Source organism: Lissotriton vulgaris, chromosome 1_1 (genome assembly GCF_964263255.1).
Source record: "Lissotriton vulgaris chromosome 1_1, aLisVul1.2, whole genome shotgun sequence".
NCBI lineage: Eukaryota > Metazoa > Chordata > Amphibia > Caudata > Salamandridae > Lissotriton > Lissotriton vulgaris.
Genome location: NC_141685.1, coordinates 1,898,738,485 through 1,898,759,498, shown reverse-complemented (window position 1 = coordinate 1,898,759,498; position 21,014 = coordinate 1,898,738,485). Strand labels below are relative to the sequence as shown.

The 21,014-nt window shown below is 51.6% G+C and overlaps 1 pseudogene; it reads right to left on the bottom strand.

The window, feature by feature from the left end:
• The window catches only part of LOC147751361 (OTU domain-containing protein 3-like), a 54,339-nt pseudogene extending 33,534 nt beyond the window's left edge, over positions 1–20,805 (bottom strand).
• Between the last annotated feature and the right edge of the window lie 209 nt (positions 20,806–21,014).

Here is a 21,014-nt window from a genome sequence, read left to right as displayed (position 1 = left end):
AGCTATAGGTCCAGCTCGGATCCATCCTTACGCGTTGCAGGGTGCGGTCAGTCCTCTGCTGTTAGACCACAGTCCTGTTCCCTAACCAATCCTTTTAGCGGCGCCTTATGCTCGGCACCTATATTCCTGTGGCGTAACCCCATTTCCACCTAAATGCTGTTCTTCCTTTCGACAAAAAGTCACGTGGAAAAGGGGGTATGGTTCAGCAGTCGATGGGAGAGAGAAAGAGAGCGGAGTGGGGTCAGATCTCCTGGGACACACCAAAGGGACCAAGGGAGCAATGGGTAACAAGCGGGCAGGCCCATCAACCGGGCTTGAAAAGGGGGTCGGAGGCTTCAGGCACGCGTGGGTAGGCGGACAGAGGGCTTCAGGACAGCCTTTCATCCTTTCGTTTACCACATTGGAGAGTGCCGCCTCGTCCCGTATTCCTGCTGTGCTGTGGCTCCACCTCTGGTCGAGGTCGCATGTGTCCCATGATCTGCAGCCAGGCTGTATGTCACGTCCGACCCTTCTCCTCCGATGGTCGTATATCTTTGAAGGGGTAAAAACAAGTTTTTAGAGAACTGACAGGAGACGAGATTTTTACATTCGAATTCCACCCGCAATCCTAGCACCTGGGTGTTATGCTCATTGATCATAGTCAGAAGTCTATTACCGTGAAGTAAGTATGGGGGTATTTCTACTGTGTTTGTACCAAGTCTAATCGGCGTTCATTCATGACACATATGGACAGAGGTCAGACTCCTATCACTTGCGTATTTCATAAAAAACTCCGGAATTGGCAACATTCAGGGGAGACTCATCCTTTTAACCCGAGCTTTAACAATCTTACATTTCCCTTTAGAGCTGGCTAACTCTTTTAAACAGAGCGAGGGTGCAATCATCGAGAGACAGGATTAAACAATTTTCTCTCGAGGGGCGACAGGTACTCATGGCCATTATATATATCGGGGACAGCAGCTGGGATCAATCAAGTGGGGCGGGGACGCCTCGGGCATTCGCGCTTGGGTGCAAAAGGGGGTGGGGCAATCTGGGCATTGGGGGTCAATCTAGACGTTGGCGCTTGTCTCTAATGAACTAAAAATAAGGTGCCATTAACATATAGTTCCCCTATAAAAGGTCAGATTGGGGAACCTCAGTCGTCTTACCTGTCCTTTCTTTCTTAGCCAATTCGAGTTTTATTCATTTTGCAGAAAGGAGAGGTAGTAATATGGCGAGATACAATCATTTTAGTTCCTGTCAATTTCGCTGAACACCTTCGCGTTCAATAAGTATCCAATCAAACCGGTGCCAGCGATGCACAATTTTATCACAAAAAGGAAGATGGAACAGGGGGGGACTCTCGTAGAGAGTGAGAGTCATCCGCAACCTAAACGAGCCATTCAGTACACGTATGACATGTAGAGAGAGAGAGAGAGAGAGAGAGAGAGAGAGAGAGAGAGAGAGAGACAGAGGGGGAGAAAGAGAGAGAGAGAGAGAGAGAGACGTGTACGAAAATAGGTCATTTAGTGTGCTCACAACACAGAACAGCAGGGGTCAGGTAACAAAGAGACGCAAACAGAGGGGAGACATAAACCCATACAGTACATGCACACAAAACTTCAGACAAAGGAAGACAGTACATGTATTACATACAAAGAGATTCATGACAAGACATAGAACAGTTATTGGCCAAAAAGATCTCTTTTCGCATGCTGCGCATCTTTAATATCCTATTTATCTACGGGCTGAGTTCTTTTTACCTATTCCTCCTTTTTCCTCTCGCTTGCTATTTTTGCGAGCGTTCTCAATTACTAATACTTACACCTCGGTCAGCCGGTCGGAAATTAACCTGGTCAGGCTATTGCCCATGGTTGGATCTTAAACCCACTTTTGAGTTCCTTCTTTTGGTGGGAAGTTCTCCAGGCTAAGGCAACAGAGGGTATTGATCAGGAGGATAGTCGGACAGCTTGGTTATGTCTATAAGAGTGTGAGAAGGAGGTGGTACATTTCGAACATCAACAACATTTCTACCTTCCCAGACGGGGGGTGCCAGGGTAACCCTTACCCCGGGACTTTTCCTTGTCCTTTCCCTATCTAGTTATATATCATAGTTGCATTATCTAACGTGTTAATTTCGAGTCAATTTCCGTCATACAGTACTCGTCAAGTTTCTATGTCAGTCCATCCTCCCAGTCGCTACGTTCTAAGGAGGAGCAGTCATATCTAAGTCTAGCATAAGTACTATGCTCAAATCCCCTCCTTCCCTTATCGTCGGTCGTTCGATCATCGCTCTTCCATACTTCAGCCGACGTTCCAACGCGACCTGCAGAATGGAGGAGAAGAAGGGGGTGGGGGCAGCATTCAAAACACATCAACGAGCATAGATCCGAAAATGTTTTTACCTACCACATACTCGACCTATCTCCACGGGGTGCATTCTCTACCATCTCGGCGTTTAAGCCCAGAGGGACCAGTAGTGTTAGATAGATAATCATTGATGGTCTGCGTATCTACATGAATCACTTGATCGTGGCCTTTTAGGTCATGTGCAAGGGTGGTGGTCAAGTGGCATTTCTTTGGTATCGTTTTAAGGGCGTCTAAAACACTTTTCCGGCTGTCTGTGACACATAATGTAGCTGCTAAGTATCGGGCCTTTTTAACCTTCAACCTTAATCGTACTGCATGTATTTTACTTATGTCGGTGACAGTAGCCATACATTTCAATAACATTCATAAATACAAACGCTACGATAATATTCGCGTGTTCAAAGATTTTAATGAAAAGGTTGGTGCACAAATACGGGCCTTCAACCCAGTGGGCCGGCTACGGAGCAGACTGGAACTGTGCATAAGAGGAATCGAAGTCGGTGGCCATTTATTTCATAAAGTGCAGCAGTGCAATGAAAATCATATCGAACTTTCTTAAGGGGCAAGTATAATGCGTGTCAAGCTTTCAATAACATCATCGCATTATCCTACTATTTACTCAAGACTTAGCGTATATCAATTCATTGTTCGAGTGCCCAATCAGTGCCTATTTCATACCAATTCATTGCTTCCAACACATAATTAGTACCCACTCTAAATCAGTTCATCGTCCCAGCACATAATCCATATCCATCTTATATCGCTTTCTTTTCCAAGCACATACTCAATATCCATCTTATCTACTTTTCATTGTCCAAAAACTGCATACATATCTTGGGGCATCAAAGCTGAGCAACCAGGGTGCAACAAGGATTTTTAAAAGTCTTATTTTGTATCGGCGCCATTTTGGGCGAGGTCAGGCAAGTCCCAGTATAGTCAGATTGCCTCTACTGACTCGTGGTTGGATCAGAACTTCTTTTGGTAGTTCAAAAAGTTTTTCGCACTGGGGTAACAGTCTAGCAAAATAGACCATCAGTCAAAAAGTGGGGAGGGCGGCAACAATCTTTCCTACCGAGTCATTCTGGTGTTCCACCGGAACTGAACAAGTCTGTATCTTTGCTGCCTTTTTAGCCATTTCCAAACTGAGGCTGGCGCCGGCAGGAGTGCGCCGACGTCTCGTGGCTCCATTGGAGGACGGGGGGCGGGGGGGGGCGCCTTGTGGAGAGGTCGGCCCCCCTGGCTCTTTTAGAATCTTCAAGGTTGAGGAGACACAGGGCGTGTGCCCGTCCCGGGCAAAGAACCGCTTTTTGATATGGACCCTCTTTAAGCAGGAGCGTTGGGGTGTCGCTGGAAGCCTCCACCTGGAGGGAGGTGGGGGAGGCTCGTTCGCGCCGCCTCCCCCTTCCAGTGACCCCGCGCCGTTCTTCGGCTCCAGCGCTTCGGTATTGGCCGTGCCAGGTAATGGAGATGGGGGGGGGGGTCGGTGGCTGAGGCAAGACATCCCCCCCTTCATGTGGCGGGACTACCTGCAACTGTCAGGGGTTGCCGCTTGTGGCGGGACTACCTGGAACTCTCACGGGTTGCCGCTGTGGCGGGACTACCTGCAACTCTCCAGAGTTGTCCAAGACATAATTGAAAAAACGCTGCCGACCTCGCCTTGGCTCCGGTCTTCGATGATGGCCGGATCAGGCAAGAGAGGGGGGGGGGGGGTCGGTGGCTGAGGCAAGACATCCCCCCCGTGGCCTGCAGGGCAGCAGAAGAGGGGAAAAGGAGAGACCTTTACGATTTTTCGGGCCGTCCGCCCTACAGCCTCCTCTTCCGATGGCGGCCCGCCAGGCCCTGCTCTGTACGCGCTGAGGCCTCGCCTTCCGGATGGGCGTAATCGCGGACCTGTTGCACTTCGGGAGTTTTCCGGAATGGGGGTAGGTGTTTTATTGATTTGTATCTATTTCATGTTACCGTTATTTGGGCGTGGCAGACAATGAGGCAGACATGTTGGGAGCAGGAATAGGCAGTGGAGCCTCGCTACCTCGTGGCTGTCTTTGCTCTCAAACTTTTCGCCATTTTATATTTCTTATTTATAAACTGTTTCTAATGTTTCTTATTTTTAGTGAAGTCGAAAGCTCATCAGGGGGTTACTGACTTAGCCCGATTTCTTTTATTTTCCTTCCTTTCCTTAGTGTGTTTCGAGCTAAAGTTTTCTGTTAATAGGGTACGGTGATCACTTCATTTTTACATGTCCTTTCATTAGGGGTACTCCTGGACGGACCAGATGAGTTACCTCCAATAAATGGTCCGGGTGGAACTAGATTGTCGATCAGTGGGGAACACATGTCCCTTCATTATGGTATCATCCTGGACGGACCGAAATGATGTACCTCCAATCACTGGGGTAGCCTCCTGGACGGACCAGATGGCCTACCTCCAATAAATGGTCAATGAGTGGGGAGCATATGTCCCTCCAGTAGGGCAGCCTCCTGGGCGGACCAGCTGAGCTACCCCCAATAAATAGTCAATCAGTGGGGAGTGGGTAGGCCTGACGAATCATAAAGGGGCATAACCTACCCTTTACTACTTGCAAAGACTAGACAGAATATTTCTATTCCACGTTATTTGCAAACAGAAAATACCTCAAACGAACAATTCCTTGGACAACAATGTCCAGTCAATCAATCAATCAGTGGGGAGAAAAACAGGCATGACGGATTACAACGGGGACAAACGTCTGCATTACCTGCCCTTCGCTATCTGCAAAAGGAGACAGAATATTCCTATTCGCCTCTGTTTGTGGACAGGGAAGATCTCAAAGAGCAACAATCGATTATTAATCGATATCAAACAATCAGTGGGGAGAAAGGTAGGCATGACGGATTACAACGGGGACAAAAGTCTGCATTACCTACCCTTCTCTATCTGCAAAGAGAGACGAACGTTCCTATTCGCCGCTGTTTGCAAACAGAGAATGTCTCGTTCTCAAGAAGAGAACCAATATTTCAAGTAGCATCCAAAGCTAAATGAACCAATAACAACAATGTCAGTATTCAAATACCGATTCCAATACAATCAATCAAACAATCAGATGGATAAAACCATCCTACCAATCAGTCGTAAAAACGCCCTACTTAATCTTACCCGGACCGGACCATACGAACAGTTCTTCGCCTTCCTCCTCCAGCGCCCGATCGTTCTCTTACTCCATGCAGCATTCCTGTGGGATTCCAGTCAGGACAATAGGTCACTCGAGAGAGGTCCGTTCAGAATCGGCGAAGTTCATTCAATCGGCAGCCGGACGAGGGCCCTCTCAAGGCAGGTATACTCCAATTATTTAGATGTTCACCTCATCGTCTGGATCTCTCTTACTGGACCTTATGTCACTGATGGACCCCGCGTTGGGACGCCAATTGTGGAAAGTGAGCCCATATTAGTATCGATGCCCGGGCTGCTGGCGCAAGTCGCCTCTTAGTTCCCATTCTGAGTAGTTACCAAATAAAGAGACGGGCGCTGGAAGCAGGAATCGCAAGAACAGGATTTATTACTCATGAGGAGAGCCTGTCATTTCGGACACGAAACACAGTGTCTTTCGGGAGGTGCTCTGCCAAGTTCTCAGAGGCATCGCCTTTTATACCTTACAAAACATTCCTTATTGCAACAACGGCATTGTGAAACAAGAGAACGACATTCCCCTAATCCTCGTGTCAATCCCACCCCACATGTATCCACAATAGAAGCCCTTGACCTGCTGATAAGAGGAGGGGGTAATCAAGCAGCTGAGTGTTCCGTCGATTCTTGGGATATGTGCGCCTGATCGTAGCCCAGGGGGTGGGGAGGCCAGGATCAATAGTGGGTCCTTTGAGGAGGAGCGATTTCATACAATAAGGGGCAGTAAACAGTGTCTCCCGGCTTAGGTGATGGCCTCGGACGTGTGTGGATAGTCCATCGCGGAGGGGGGTTTACTAACAGAGGGGTTATTCATGAAAGAAAAGGAGGTGTTGGTCAGGCGCGGCCGTGACTCCCAAGGACAGGGTCTTGCAGAAGAAGAAGGTTTATGACTTGCCCATGTGAGGGAGAAGGAGGGAGCCAGGGTGCGCACAGGGACAGAGTCGCAGAGAGAGAGAGGTCTTATGACCTGTACATGAGAGAACGGGGGTAGTCAGATACAGCTGGGGGGGGTTATGTCAGCTGAGGCGAGGGATGCTTCTTCAAGAGGAAATGGGGGACTTTGCGTGGGTCAAGCAAGAGGATTGCTTTTCATAGCAGGGTCGCGCAGAGGGAGAGGGTTTCATGGTCTATGCATGTGAGAGGGGGGGGGGGTTTCAAATACGCGCAGGAGGGAAGCCGGGGATTCCAATGAGCGGGCAAAAGGCCATGGTGCCTAAAAATGGCTATCAGGTACATGTGGGCACGGGCTTTTACTGGCGGAGTGGTGCGGTTAACGTACAGGGAAGGGAATGGGAAAGGGCAAATGAACGCTGCTTATGTACATCAATTTCGTTATTTTCCACAACTGTGGGTGGCTCCTTTTGGAATCCAGCAGCTGAAGTTAGTGTTCTCTCCACGTGGGCCATGTGATACAATCTGTGGCTTTTCAGTTACTGAGCAAGACGAGGCTCAGGATATGGCATTTTATACTGTGACAAACAAAATGGCTGCTGAGATTTCTAGAACTCGAGCAGCCTAAACAGAAAGTTCCAGCCTTCTGAAGCATTTGAGTTTGTTGAATGGGTCTTAATGATGCTAGCCTCATGATGTGTGTGATGTCCTGTCATGACATTAGCACAGTTAAATCTACCCATAATCATGAGTACATTGCACATATGTACTGTGTCCTATATTTCCTCCAAACTCGCAGTGAGGAGACCCTGATGTGTCCTAGACAGGAGGAGGGCAGAGAAGCCTTGGTCAACTTACTGAGGGTTTTGACAGGTCCACATGTTGCTTTCACCTACACACAGCTAAAAGCTGTCTGGTGCAAGACTTAATAAAAATACCATCTGCCTCTGAATTGCTCAAGTAATGGCATGAAAAGATAAAAGGTTTGAATGAAATTGATGCCATTGTATCTAAAGCAGCACTTAACTTGTCAACTTTCTATGGTCTCATTTTATTTGGATTCATAGCAGTTCAATAACAACATTATATGTATTTTTTGATCCTATGAAAAGGCAGAGATGTGGGGACAAGTGTTACACAATTGGTACCCAGTTCAAGAACCCTTGCTAAGAAACCACCACAGAGTAGATGTAGTAACATTTGTGGCAACCAAAGTTCCTGCACTGAATTACATCAAAGGAAGAGAGCAGCACTCAATCATATCAACTAAGATAAGGTGTTGTTTCTCACTCTGCCTATGCTGACACAATGTACACAGCTCTGATGTGTGAGTTACACTATCACCTGGAAAATTTGACAATCAAAGCACATCATTTAACCTATAGAATACAAAATACAAAATGTAATAAAATAGGCGTAGCAATATGTAAGGCAATGAGAAATCAGTCATTGCACCTTTCCTTTCAATATAAGCCCAGCTAGCATTAAATGCACATCCTATGTGGGAATTTCCTCCCAAAAAGTAGCACTGCACCACAAATTATTTTTGTAGACATCAGGGCAGATATCAAATGAGAGTTTTGCACATGCACACTAGGCTCTAAGTGTTCCACAATCACAGAATGCATCTGATGACCTGCAGTGAGCAACAATGTGGTAGAGGGCCAACAATGGAGTAGTGAGGGAGGGAGGTGGTATGAATTAATAAAAGAATTATATATGTGTGTGATTAATAAAAACCATTACAAATATTCACTGGTTCCATATAATAAAAACATTAAAAGTACCTTAGCACAGATTTGAACGATTTTCTTAAAGAACAAGAGAACTAGGTACATGTCCCTTAAGAACTATTCGAAGGGGACTAAGTCACAACATTCTACTGACCTCCTCATAATTAACTATATACATGCTACACGTATCCAAGAATAAAAGCTGATCTTATTCTCGTAAAAAAACACATGTTAAAAAATACGTGTCCGGAACTATGCCTTACTAAAAGAGTAAAGTGACTCCCAAATTGCGGAAAGAGATTAAAGAGCTGTCGAAGTTGCTGCAACTCAGGTCAGAGAAGCATTGCCAGTTACTGCCCTTGCTTTTTTTTTCTATTTTTTTTTTTTTTTTTAGTCTTCATTCAGCAATATTTTCGATTTGGAGGTGTTGGGGGCTCCGTGAGCCTTCTGTCCGTCTAACGGCATCTCTCCTGGGTAAACACATCATATGCATGGCGGTTTCTCTCTTTCCCTTTTCTTTCAGACCCCTTTTTGTCCAGTTCCAGTGCAAATCGAATCTGGGCGGACCTAGTCACTCTGACCACTCCTTCAAGTTTCCACTTGATAGCTTTATTGCATTGACTAATCATTGGACCTCGTCATGAATTTCCCTTCATTAACTTGCTTGGTTATACTTTTCCCAAATATTCCAGACTGCATGCCTTTTACCCGCATTCCCGCTTCTATCCAATTTGCTTATCCTTTGTACTGAGGCCAGCCACTCACTATGTGTTGGAGATATATTCTTCACCAATTTAATACACATTTCTCTTCTTGCTAAAAGTATCAATATGAAGAGAATATTTTCCTGATCTTTACCTAATTTATTGTTAATCGTGTTTTGTTGACTTACTCCAAAGATGACCAGGTCTATACGCACCTCCACCTGTTGACCCAACATCTTGGATATGGTCTTACCCGTCTCTCTCCAGAATTCCATGAGTTGGGGGCACTCCTGAAACATGTGAAGGTCATCTGCGCCAACTTCCCCACACTTAGGGCAGCTTCTGGATTTTTTTTAAAGATATTTTTATTGAGAAAACTGGAAGACAGAAATAACAGAAGAGAGAAAGGATGGAAACACATGAAATGCAAAGAAGAGCCCTCGCAGGGGCTAATTCAACATGACCAAGCAGCAGTAATAGTGACGAAGGGTCATACGTGACCGCTCAAGGCAAGATAAGGCTCAAAAGTCCGCCCGGAACAGCATCGAACCCCCCGGGAAGTCCAAGAGGGGGCACAACCCTCACTGGCACCGGGCAAAGCTGTCCAAGTCAGAGGCTTAGTCGACCAAGTCCAATAGCGCCTCCTTGTGTCTTGGCCATGAGGAAGACATTGCGGCGAGGTCGAACATGGAAAAAACAAAAAACCCCATCCCCCTCTGAAAAAGAGAAACTAACCAAATCCCCCCCAGAGGCTCCAACCTTTCAGCAACCCCCCTCCCCCCAGTGGTGGCAGCCTAGCAGCATGCGTTCGCTCAAGCAGTCTTCACACCTGAAACAGGTGTAAGGTGCGTATGGAGGGTGGGCAGACCGCTGACGGCAACCCTTGAGAAAGAAAGCGGACTAATGAGCCCCACCTGAAAGTAAAGTTTTTAAAGTCATTTCTGAAAATGTCAGCCATACGCTCCACACTCAACAACCTCCACAACTTAGCAAACCAGAGGGAAAGAGCAGGGGCCTCCTTCTTCTTCCACGCCGCAGCCAAGGTTAACTTGGCCGCACCTATGCAAAGCCAAAGGATTTGTTTGTCTGCCCTGGTCTGGTGCTCCAAAAGCGGGTCCCGAAGGCCCAGGAGTACAAAGCCCATGGAATCTGGAATCGGGTAGCCCAGGATTTCCTTGATATAAGACAGTATCTCCTCCCAGTAGGGGCGTATGATGGGGCAGTCCCACCAGATATGGCGAAAGTCCCCAAGGAAACCACAGCCCCGCCAACACCTATCTGATGCAGAGGGAAAAATCTTTTTCAATCGGGTCGGGTACAGATACCAATCTAGCATAGTCTTCATATGGGCCTCCCGAAGATCAATAGAATGATTGAATTTGTGTAGATCACGCCAGAGGCGGGACCACTCCTCGTCGGAGATATCTCGCCCCAGGTGCTCCTCCCACAAACCCATGTATCTAGGGCGAGGCGAGATAGCAGTGGTCAATAGCAAATCATAGAGGAATGAAATCACCCCTTTCATAGAGGATGTGCGAGTGATGTAAGATTCGAACTCCGTGGGAGGCCTCGTCGCAGCATCCCGTACCTCAGGTGACAATGCCCAGTGAAGCAGTTGGGCGTGTTGGTAACGCTCAGTAGGCGGCACCGCGTAGTCACGCATGCAATTATGGAAGGTAAGCGGCTCATACCCATGGAACAGGTGTGTGAGTGCGTGGCAACCCCCCGCCCTCCACCCATCAAAGGGCCCCTCAACAAGAGCCAGCGGAAAGGCTGGGTTAAAGTGAATAGGCGTGAAGGGGAGGGGAAGGAGGTCCACCTCTCGTCTCCAGAGACCGAGTCCCAGACCTTCAGAGTAGTACTCGTAGGGGTGCTAATGTAGGCGTTGCGCGGCCGGTCCCCCTTCGCCTTCCAAACCAGGTCCCATATGGATCGTCCCGCCTCACTCCTGTCCATATGTAACCAGTGCTTCTCCGACTCCATTTGGGTCCACTCGGCCAGCACCCGGAGTTGCGCCGCCTTATAATAAAGATGCATGTCTGGGAGGCCAGCCCCGCCCCTCCTCAATGGCCGGCGTAGAGTAAGAAAAGAAAGTCTAGCGCGGCCTCCCTGCCAGATATAGCGCAGAATCATAGATTTAAGACGCCTAAAAAAAAAACCCTCCAAGGTAATAGGGAGAGCTTGGAACAGGTAAAGGAGCTTGGGGTGCATCGTCATCTTAATGGCATGCACGCGTCCCAACCAGGAGATAAACATGGGCTTCCAACGATTAAGCTCGGCCTGTATCTGAGTCAGCAGAGGAGGGAAGTTGGCCGCATATAGGGTAGTGACGGACGAGGTCAGCCGGACCCCAAGATACTGTATGGAGGAGCTAGACCATGACAGGGGCGTGAGCGGTCGGATGCGAACTACCTCAGTGGGCGGCAGCGTGAGATTGAGGATGTAGGATTTGCCAGGATTGACCCGAAAACCCGCCACCATTTCGAACTGGGAAAGCAAGTCTTGTACACGCGGGAGGGAAGTCCCCGGGTCAGCTAGTGACAATAGGACGTCATCAGCAAAGAGAGATATTTTGTGCTGTTCCCCCGAAAAGGGGAGACCAACAATATCCGGGTCCTCCCGCACCCTAAGGGCAAGAGGCTCGATGCTGAGCGCAAAAAGTAGAGGAGATAGGGGGCAGCCTTGCCTCGTACCCCGGGAATGTGCAAAGAAGGGTGAAACATGACCATTCACCATCACCCTCGAGCGCGGACCATGGTAATTGGCCCGAAGCATATCTATAAATTTAGGGGAAAAACCAAAGGCCTGCAAGGTACTAAAGAGGAAGTTCCAATCCACCCGATCGAACGCCTTTTCAGCATCGAGGCCTACCAAGACCGCTGGGATCTTAAAGCGATTAGCTTTCTCGATCAGATGGATCAGCCGTCTGGTGTTGTCATGGGTCTGGCGACCCTTTATGAAGCCCGATTGATCGGGATGAATGAGGGCAGGCATGAGGTCCTGGAGCCGGGCAGCTAAGATACAAGAGTACAGTTTAGCATCTACGTTTAACAGGGCTATGGGCCGGTACGATTCACATTTAGAGAGGTCCTTCTCGGCTTTGGGAATAATCGAGATCATTGCTTCCACCATAGTGCCCGTAGTTTGGCCCACCTCCCTCATGCTGTGGAAAAGAGTCACCAAATAATCCCCCAGCTCGGACGCAAACGTCTGATAGAAGGAAGCCGTGAAGCCGTCCGGGCCCGGTGCCTTCTGCGGTTTAAGGGACCGAATGGCGGTCAACACCTCCTCTCTAGTGAAGGGGGCCTCCAAAAGTTCGTTCCATTCCTTGGAGACCTGCGGGAGCGGCAGAGCCTCTAAATATTCCCGCTGATCGGCCGGCGCCAGGTGGTCTGCCGAGTAGAGGGCGGCATAAAAGTCGCCGAAAAGCTCGGCTTTGACCGCATCCCTATGTTCCACAGCGCCGGAAGGCGTCCGAATGCCACCCACATATTCCCTCTCACGTTTATCACGGAGCTGCCGTGCCAGATGTTTCCCCACTTTGTTGCCTTGAGCATAAGAGAGGCGCGGTAAGCGCAAGAGGGTATATTCGGCCCGATTATTATAGTGGGCCCTGAGTTTCCCCCGCACCGCAGCAAGAGGGCGAAGGGTCTTTCGAGAAGGATTCTGCCTATGCGCAGTTTCCAGCGTCGCCAGTTCCGCCTCCAGCGCCTCCCTCTCCTCGCGCCTAAGCTTGTTCAGGGCGGAGTTCAGCGCGATGCACGTGCCCCGTGTCGTCGCCTTAAAGGCGTCCCATTGGGTGAAGACCGAGGTGTCTCCAGCTTTGTTAAGCTCAAAAAACTCACCAATGGCTGCCCTAAGTTTCTTGCAGGATTCCTCATCTCGCGTAAGAGAGGCAGGGAAGTACCATTTGCGGTGAGGGGACGACTCCGGGGCCCAGATCAAGCACGTCGCCAAAAGGCTATGATCGGACACCGAGAGTGGAAATATTTTGCTGTCCCGCAAGTCGCCCTGCAAAGATTGATGTAGAAAAATGTGGTCGAGACGTGAATAAGTGTGGTGGACATGGGAGTAGATCGTGTAATCCCTAGTGTGGGGGTGGAGGGAGCGCCAGCTATCAATAAGGCCCAGACTGATCAAAGTGTCGTGCAGTTCAGGGGAGAAGAGACCCGCTTCCGTCCTCTGCTGATGTGAACAATCAAGACTTTTGTCCCAAACCAAATTAAAATCCCCCATCACTATCAACGCTCCCTCCCCAAAGTCCCCCACCACCCTCAGAAAAGTCTCAAGGAACCCATTTTGGCCCGCATTCGGTGCATAGACAACCACCCACGTGCAAAGCTTCCCCAGGAGCATCTCCTTCACCATCAGCCACCGTCCCTCCTTGTCACCCCGCACCCCCACGGGCTGAAATTGAAGTGTAGAGCGGAACAAAAGTGCCACCCCCCGGTGCTTAGTAGTGGCAGAGGATTTGTAAATCAGGGGGTATTGCCTGTGCTTAAGTCTAGATTCATCTTTACGGGCCAAATGAGACTCCTGCAGACCCACCACATCTAAATGATGATCAAGAATATACTTCCACACTTTCTGACGCTTTTGAGGAGAATTAAGGCCTTTAACATTCCAGGAGCCTATCGTAACAGGCAACATTTAGTGAACATCCTCCACCCACCGCTCTAATCAGTGCCCCCCACCACGCCAGAATCAAACCAAACATACTGCAGTCACACCAAATCCCCAGCCACCACCACTGGGTCCCTTCCCAAACAACCCTCCCACAGTCCAAAGGAGCCTCAAAAACAAAATACAAAAGAGAAAGAGTCAGAACTAGAAAAAGAACAATGAAAGTCGGACATGACCTTAAGGGTCGGGGGTAGAAGACCCTGGTAATGCCCCCCTCGAGTTCAGGGTCGGGGTAACCCTCCAGTGGAGTACTGTCCCACAGAGTACCTGAGATGGTAGAGCCCCCCCGGCCCCCACGGGCCGCTGTCGGGGAAGCTTAGGCCGCTGATGAGCTTTCCACCCGGCTCGACTCAGTCACCAGGGCTAGCGAAGCCAAAACTTCTCCCCTCTCACTTTGGCTCGCCGATGGAGTCAGAACCTCTGCCACTCCATGTCGACCCACTCTCTGCCACGCTGGGGAGCGGGAACGGCGACGTCTTCTTGGGGAGGCGCTGGCGCCCGCCGACGCGGCTGCTTCCTCCATGCCCAGCAGTTCCCTGGCGGCTGCTAGAGACCTCACTTGCACCAATCTATTTTGCCACCTGAAAATGAGCCGAAAGGGGTGACCCCAGGAGTAGGACACCCCGCGCTCCCTCAGGAAAGCTGTGATCGGGCGGAAGTCCCGTCGTTTTTGCAAGGTGGAAGCCGCCAGGTCTTCAAAAAGCTGAGGGCTGTGCCCACGAAACAGCAAGTTGTTGGTGTCCCTCGCCTTCCGAAGGATTGTCTCCTTCAGTTGAAAATCATGGACACAAACCAGAATGTCGGGAGGCGGCGAGCGCGCACCACGTGGCAGACCAACCCGATGTACTCTGTCCATGCGGACCTCCGTGCGGTCGTCCTCTGCCAGGATCTGCAGAAACAGGGCCTCCACGTACTCCCGCAGGTTCTCACCTTCTCCTTCCCAGGGCACCGCTCGGATCCGAATGTTATTACGGCGGGACCGGTTTTCCAAATCCTCGCAGTGGGCCTGAAGATCCAAATTTTGCTCGCGGAGCTGGAGCAAGTCCTGCTGTAGCTGATGGATATCACCACTGAGGCCCAGATCGTGGTCCTCCAGGGTCGCCACCCATTCACCGATACCGTCCAAGTCTCAGCGGACCTCACGGAGATCGGAAGCCAGTTGCGATTTCAGTTCTGTGATATCGTCTTTGATAGATGCAAAAAGCTCAATCAGGAAGGCCTTCGTGACCGGGCCCTCACCGTCATCCTTGGCCGGTGACTTGCTAGGGCCAGGGGGCGAACCGGATGGCCCTTTACCAGGACCATCCTTCCCCGTCTTATTCGTGCGATGCCTCGTCGTCATGGTGTGGTGCCACAACCTAATACTAGGCTTCTCGCGACCTCCTAGAGCGTCTCGGGTAGCAAGCCAAGCTCCACCACACCTTCCGCGATCTCCGCTCTGTAGACACCGGGGGGACGATGCGATCAAAAGGCAGCACTCGCTGTGTCGCACAACGTCCGTTGGATCGCCCCCAGGGCATAGAGGGTTAGAGGCAAGATGGCACCACCTCTCCTTCCCTCAGCCTTCTGCGCTGTCCAGCAGCCGCCAGACAAGTCGGCGCCTCTTCGTCACCTCCGCTCAGGCGTCAATAGTCAGATGGGTCGTCGGGACACCAGGCAGGTTCGCTATAGTCCCAGTGGAGGGAACCCGCAAAGCAAGCGTTTCACTAGTCACCGTGCGAGAGTTCAGGGTCCCCTCGTGCTTAGAGCCGATGCAACCCAGGCGAAGCTCCGTAGGCCGCTCCAGCGCTCATGCGTCACCACTCCAACACCTCGGCTAAGTCCGCCTTCCTAGATCGTAGCTCGACGGGAGAAGGATCAAACGAATTCAGGGCACCTCAGCGACCCCAGGAGAGTCAAGGCCGGGGTTGAAATCGCCCCAGTGCAGCTAAACAAAGCTATGAAAGGCTCGGGGTGCCGGAGGAGCTCGCAGGCACGTCTTACTCCGGCGCCAGGTGGTCTGCCGAGTAGAGGGCGGCATACAAGTCGCCAAAAAGCTCGGCTTTGACCGCATCCCTATGTTCCACAGCGCCGGAAGGCGTCCGAATGCCACCCACATATTCCCTCTCACGTTTATCACGGAGCTGCCGTGCCAGATGTTTCCCCACTTTGTTGCCTTGAGCATAAGAGAGGCGCGGTAAGCGCAAGAGGGTATATTCGGCCCGATTATTATAGTGGGCCCTGAGTTTCCCCCGCACCGCAGCAAGAGGGCGAAGGGTCTTTCGAGAAGGATTCTGCCTATGCGCAGTTTCCAGCGTCGCCAGTTCCGCCTCCAGCGCCTCCCTCTCCTCGCGCCTAAGCTTGTTCAGGGCGGAGTTCAGCGCGATGCACGTGTCCCGTGTCGTTGCCTTAAAGGCGTCCCATTGGGTGAAGACCGAGGTGTCTCCAGCTTTGTTAAGCTCAAAAAACTCACCAATGGCTGCCCTAAGTTTCTTGCAGGATTCCTCATCTCGCGTAAGAGAGGCAGGGAAGTACCATTTGCGGTGAGGGGACGACTCCGGGGCCCAGATCAAGCACGTCGCCAAAAGGCTATGATCGGACACCGAGAGTGGAAATATTTTGCTGTCCCGCAAGTCGCCCTGCAAAGATTGATGTAGAAAAATGTGGTCGAGACGTGAATAAGTGTGGTGGACATGGGAATAGAACGTGTAATCCCTAGTGTGGGGGTGGAGGGAGCGCCAGCTATCAATAAGGCCCAGACTGATCAAAGTGTCGCGCAGTTCAGGGGAGAAGAGACCCGCTTCCGTCCTCTGCTGATGTGAACAATCAAGACTTTTGTCCCAAACCAAATTAAAATCCCCCATCACTATCAACGCTCCCTCCCCAAAGTCCCCCACCACCCTCAGAAAGGTCTCAAGGAACCCATTTTGGCCCGCATTCGGTGCATAGACAACCACCCACGTGCAAAGCTTCCCCAGGAGCATCTCCTTCACCATCAGCCACCGTCCCTCCTTGTCACCCCGCACCCCCACGGGCTGAAATTGAAGTGTAGAGCGGAACAAAAGTGCCACCCCCCGGTGCTTAGTAGTGGCAGAGGATTTGTAAATCAGGGGGTATTGCCTGTGCTTAAGTCTAGATTCATCTTTACGGGCCAAATGAGACTCCTGCAGACCCACCACATCTAAATGATGATCAAGAATATACTTCCACACTTTCTGACGCTTTTGAGGAGAATTAAGGCCTTTAACATTCCAGGAGCCTATCGTAACAGGCAACATTTAGTGAACATCCTCCACCCACCGCTCTAATCAGTGCCCCCCACCACGCCAGAATCAAACCAAACATACTGCAGTCACACCAAATCCCCAGCCACCACCACTGGGTCCCTTCCCAAACAACCCTCTCACAGTCCAAAGGAGCCTCAAAAACAAAATACAAAAGAGAAAGAGTCAGAACTAGAAAAAGAACAATGAAAGTCGGACATGACCTTAAGGGTCGGGGGTAGAAGACCCTGGTAATGCCCCCCTCGAGTTCAGGGTCGGGGTAACCCTCCAGTGGAGTACTGTCCCACAGAGTACCTGAGATGGTAGAGCCCCCCCGGCCCCCACGGGCCGCTGTCGGGGAAGCTTAGGCCGCTGATGAGCTTTCCACCCGGCTCGACTCAGTCACCAGGGCTAGCGAAGCCAAAACTTCTCCCCTCTCACTTTGGCTCGCCGATGAAGTCGGACCCTCTGCCACTCCATGTCGACCCACTCTCTGCCACGCTGGGGAGCGGGAACGGCGATGTCTTCTTGGGGAGGCGCTGGCGCCCGCCGACGCGGCTGCTTCCTCCATGCCCAGCAGTTCCCTGGCGGCTGCTAGAGACCTCACTTGCACCAATCTATTTTGCCACCTGAAAATGAGCCGAAAGGGGTGACCCCAGGAGTAGGACACCCCGCGCTCCCTCAGGAAAGCTGTGATCGGGCGTAAGTCCCGTCGTTTTTGCAAGGTGGAAGCCGCCAGGTCTTGAAAAAGCTGAGGGCTGTGCCCACGAAACAGCAAGTTGTTGGTGTCCCTCGCCTTCCGAAGGATTGTCTCCTTCAGTTGAAAATCATGGACACAAACCAGAATGTCGGGAGGCGGCGAGCGCGCACCACGTGGCAGACCAACCCGATGTACTCTGTCCATGCGGACCTCCGTGCGGTCGTCCTCTGCCAGGATCTGCAGAAACAGGGCCTCCACGTACTCCCGCAGGTTCTCACCTTCTCCTTCCCAGGGCACCGCTCGGATCCGAATATTATTACGGCGGGACCGGTTTTTCAAATCCTCGCAGTGGGCCTGAAGATCCAAATTTTGCTCGCGGAGCTGGAGCAAGTCCTGCTGTAGCTGATAGATATCACCACTGAGGCCCAGATCGTGGTCCTCCAGGGTCGCCACCCATTCACCGATACCGTCCACGTCTCAGCGGACCTCACGGAGATCGGAAGCCAGTTGCAATTTCAGTTCTGTGATATCGTCTTTGATAGATGCAAAAAGCTCAATCAGGAAGGCCTTCGTGACCGGGCCCTCACCGTCATCCTTGGCCGGTGACTTGCTGGGGCCGGGGGGCGACCGGATGGCCCTTTACCAGGACCATCCTTCCCCGTCTTATTCGTGCGATGCCTCGTCGTCATGGTGTGGTGCCACAACCTAATACTAGGCTTCTCGCGACCTCCTAGAGCGTCTCGGGTAGCAAGCCAAGCTCCACCACACCTTCCGCGATCTCCGCTCCGTAGACACCGGGGGGCCGATGCGATCAAAAGGCAGCACTCGCCGTTTCGCACAACGTCCGTTGGATCGCCCCCAGGGCATAGAGGGTTAGAGGCAAGATGGCACCACCTCTCCTTCCCTCAGCCTTCTGCGCTGTCCAGCAGCCGCCAGACAAGTCGGCGCCTCTTCGTCACCTCCGCTCAGGCGTCAATAGTCAGATGGGTCGCCGGGACACCAGGCAGGTTCGCTATAGTCCCAGTGGAGGGAACCCGCAAAGCAAGCGTTTCACTAGTCACCATGCGAGAGTTCAGGGTCCCCTCGTGCTAAGAGCCGATGCAACCCAGGCGAAGCTCCGTAGGCCGCTCCAGCGCTCATGCGTCACCACTCCAACACCTCGGCTAAGTCCGCCTTCCTAGATCGTAGCTCGATGGGAGAAGGATCAAATGAATTCAGGGCACCTCAGCGACCCCAGGAGAGTCAAGGCTGGGGTTGAAATCGCCCCAGTGCAGCTAAACAAAGCTATGAAAGGCTCGGGGTGCCGGGGAGCTCGCAGGCACGTCTTACTCCGTCGCCATCTTGGCCACGTCCCAGCTTCTGGATTTTTGGCTGCTGATCTTTTATAGCGTCTTTGGCGTCCAGTAAGCTCTGTGTGTAGAGAATAAATGATTTTTTCTTACAGGTGCAGACTTCACAATTCAGCCATTGATACTTGCCATTCATGTTGGATGTCCAGCTCCGGCAGTTCTCTCCCCAGATCTCGTCCGTAATCTTATACTCTTCTTCCCCTTCTTGAATTAAGGCCCAGTACCAGTACGATTTGTGTTAATCTTATTTCTTCTATATTCCCATTTCAAGTTTGGTTACCTTTCTGGCTCTTGACCCAGCTATTCAGTTGGTAGTACTTGAATCTTGAAAGTGTTGCTTTCGTCGTCTCGTTTAGAACTTCCCAATCTACAGTAATGTTTTGGTCTATTAAGTGGCCCCATTTCTTGATGTTGTTTTCTTTCAAGGCATTCGCTAGCCTGTCTCTGAGGAATTCTGGGGTCCCGGGAGAGTCCCAGATTGGTGCATACTTAATATAATACGAGATTTTCAGTACTCTTCTCATTTGGCACAAGAGACTTGCTGCGGATCTAAGGGTCTTCAACTTTACCTTCTTAAAATATTTGGGCTGACCAAATTTGTACAAGGAATGACTACTATCCTTGTTGACTAGAGCTTGCAGATGTACAGGGTATGAGTCAAAATTGTCCAATAATGGGGGGCGTGGCTAGCAGCATGGCGGACTAGACGTGTCCTGCTGGAGCTATGCAAGCCCGCTAGTGATCCTGCTATTATCCTGAGCTCACATTCATTTCACAAGTATGCACACCCGCTCAGAGTGTCGGGGAACATAGTGCTAGATGAGTTTGGGTCGGCGGGGCACCTTGTGGCGCTGCAGTGGCTGGAGAACCGACGAGAGGATCAGACTCCGGATGGAGGACAAGATGGCGGCGGAAGGATCGGCGCAGTCTGAGGAATGAAAATAACCTGCACCGGAGGGTGAGGAGCTGCACTGTGCCCCTGAGACACAGGGAACACCCGGAGGCGAACAGAGCCCTGCCTCTCTTCCCCCCCTCCCAGCCGCCTGAACAGGTGGGCTGCCGCGGTAAGTGCACGCGGAGTTGGCGGCGGGAGCGTCCTGGAAGATGCGGTGAGTGCGTGCAGAACTGGCGGAGAGAGATAGCAGCGGTCCAGAGGCGGCTATAACGCCCGGCGGGTGTACGAATTGGGGCCTCCCTTCCCCCCTGGGCTGCCGCTGTGAGTGTGTGTGGGGCTGGCAGCGAGGGACTGCCACGGTCTGGAGATGGCCATAACACCCAGAGGGCAGATGGAGCTGTGCCTCTCTTCCCCCCCTCAGACCCTTCTGGATTACCTGGCTGCCGCGGTGACGGTGTGCAGTGCTGACGGTGGGGGACAGCCGCAACCGGTTCCGGCCATTTGCCAGTAGAAAAAGTCACACCCAGGGCGCATCAGCAGAGGGGATGGCAGGCAGCCTCCAAGACCGACGAGCTGCAGTCCAGCCGGCATCCGGAGGGTTGTCAGGTGAGCGTTCCGGCTCTGCGACAGGAGAGCCGAGCGGGATGGGCCCCTGAACAGTGCTGTGTCTGCGTGAGACAAGTGTGTATGGAGGAGTTGTAGGGCCGACCCACACTACCAGAAGAGTGCCGCCTGGTACCTGGCACGGTGGGAGGCTGAGATCTGCCGAGGTGCCCCCAACCGATGTGCAGCACTCCATGCTCGACGCCAAGGGAGAGGTTTAGTTCCACCAGCGTGGCCTGATCCCCGGTGCGCGTAGCGAGAAGCTGAGGGAGAGGGCTGCAGGCGCTGTGTTCGACTGCAGGCCCTTAAACGTACGGCTGGGCAGGCTCCCGTGACAACAGGATAGCAACTCTTGTGGCCAGGCGCCCACTGCCTTGCAAGGGGCACCAGCCAGATAGCACTCATGGCAAAGGACCTAATGGACTCCAGCTGAATCGGTGTGGGGGAGAGGTGGATAGCCTACCTGGCATAGGACTGCGGATGAGGCCAGCAGCCATAGAGCGCATCAGTGGAAGGGCATAAGACCAGAGAGAGACTACCAGGTGGAGACTAGGGGAATACGGTGGCTGACCCTGCGGTATAGCTAGCGCCTCATGAGACTTATTACCAGGCGAATCCCTAAACATAGGCCAGAGGAAACCCAGCGGTGACGTTACGGAATCCAGGCACTGAGGAGAGGGACTATCAATGGCACGAGACAAGGACA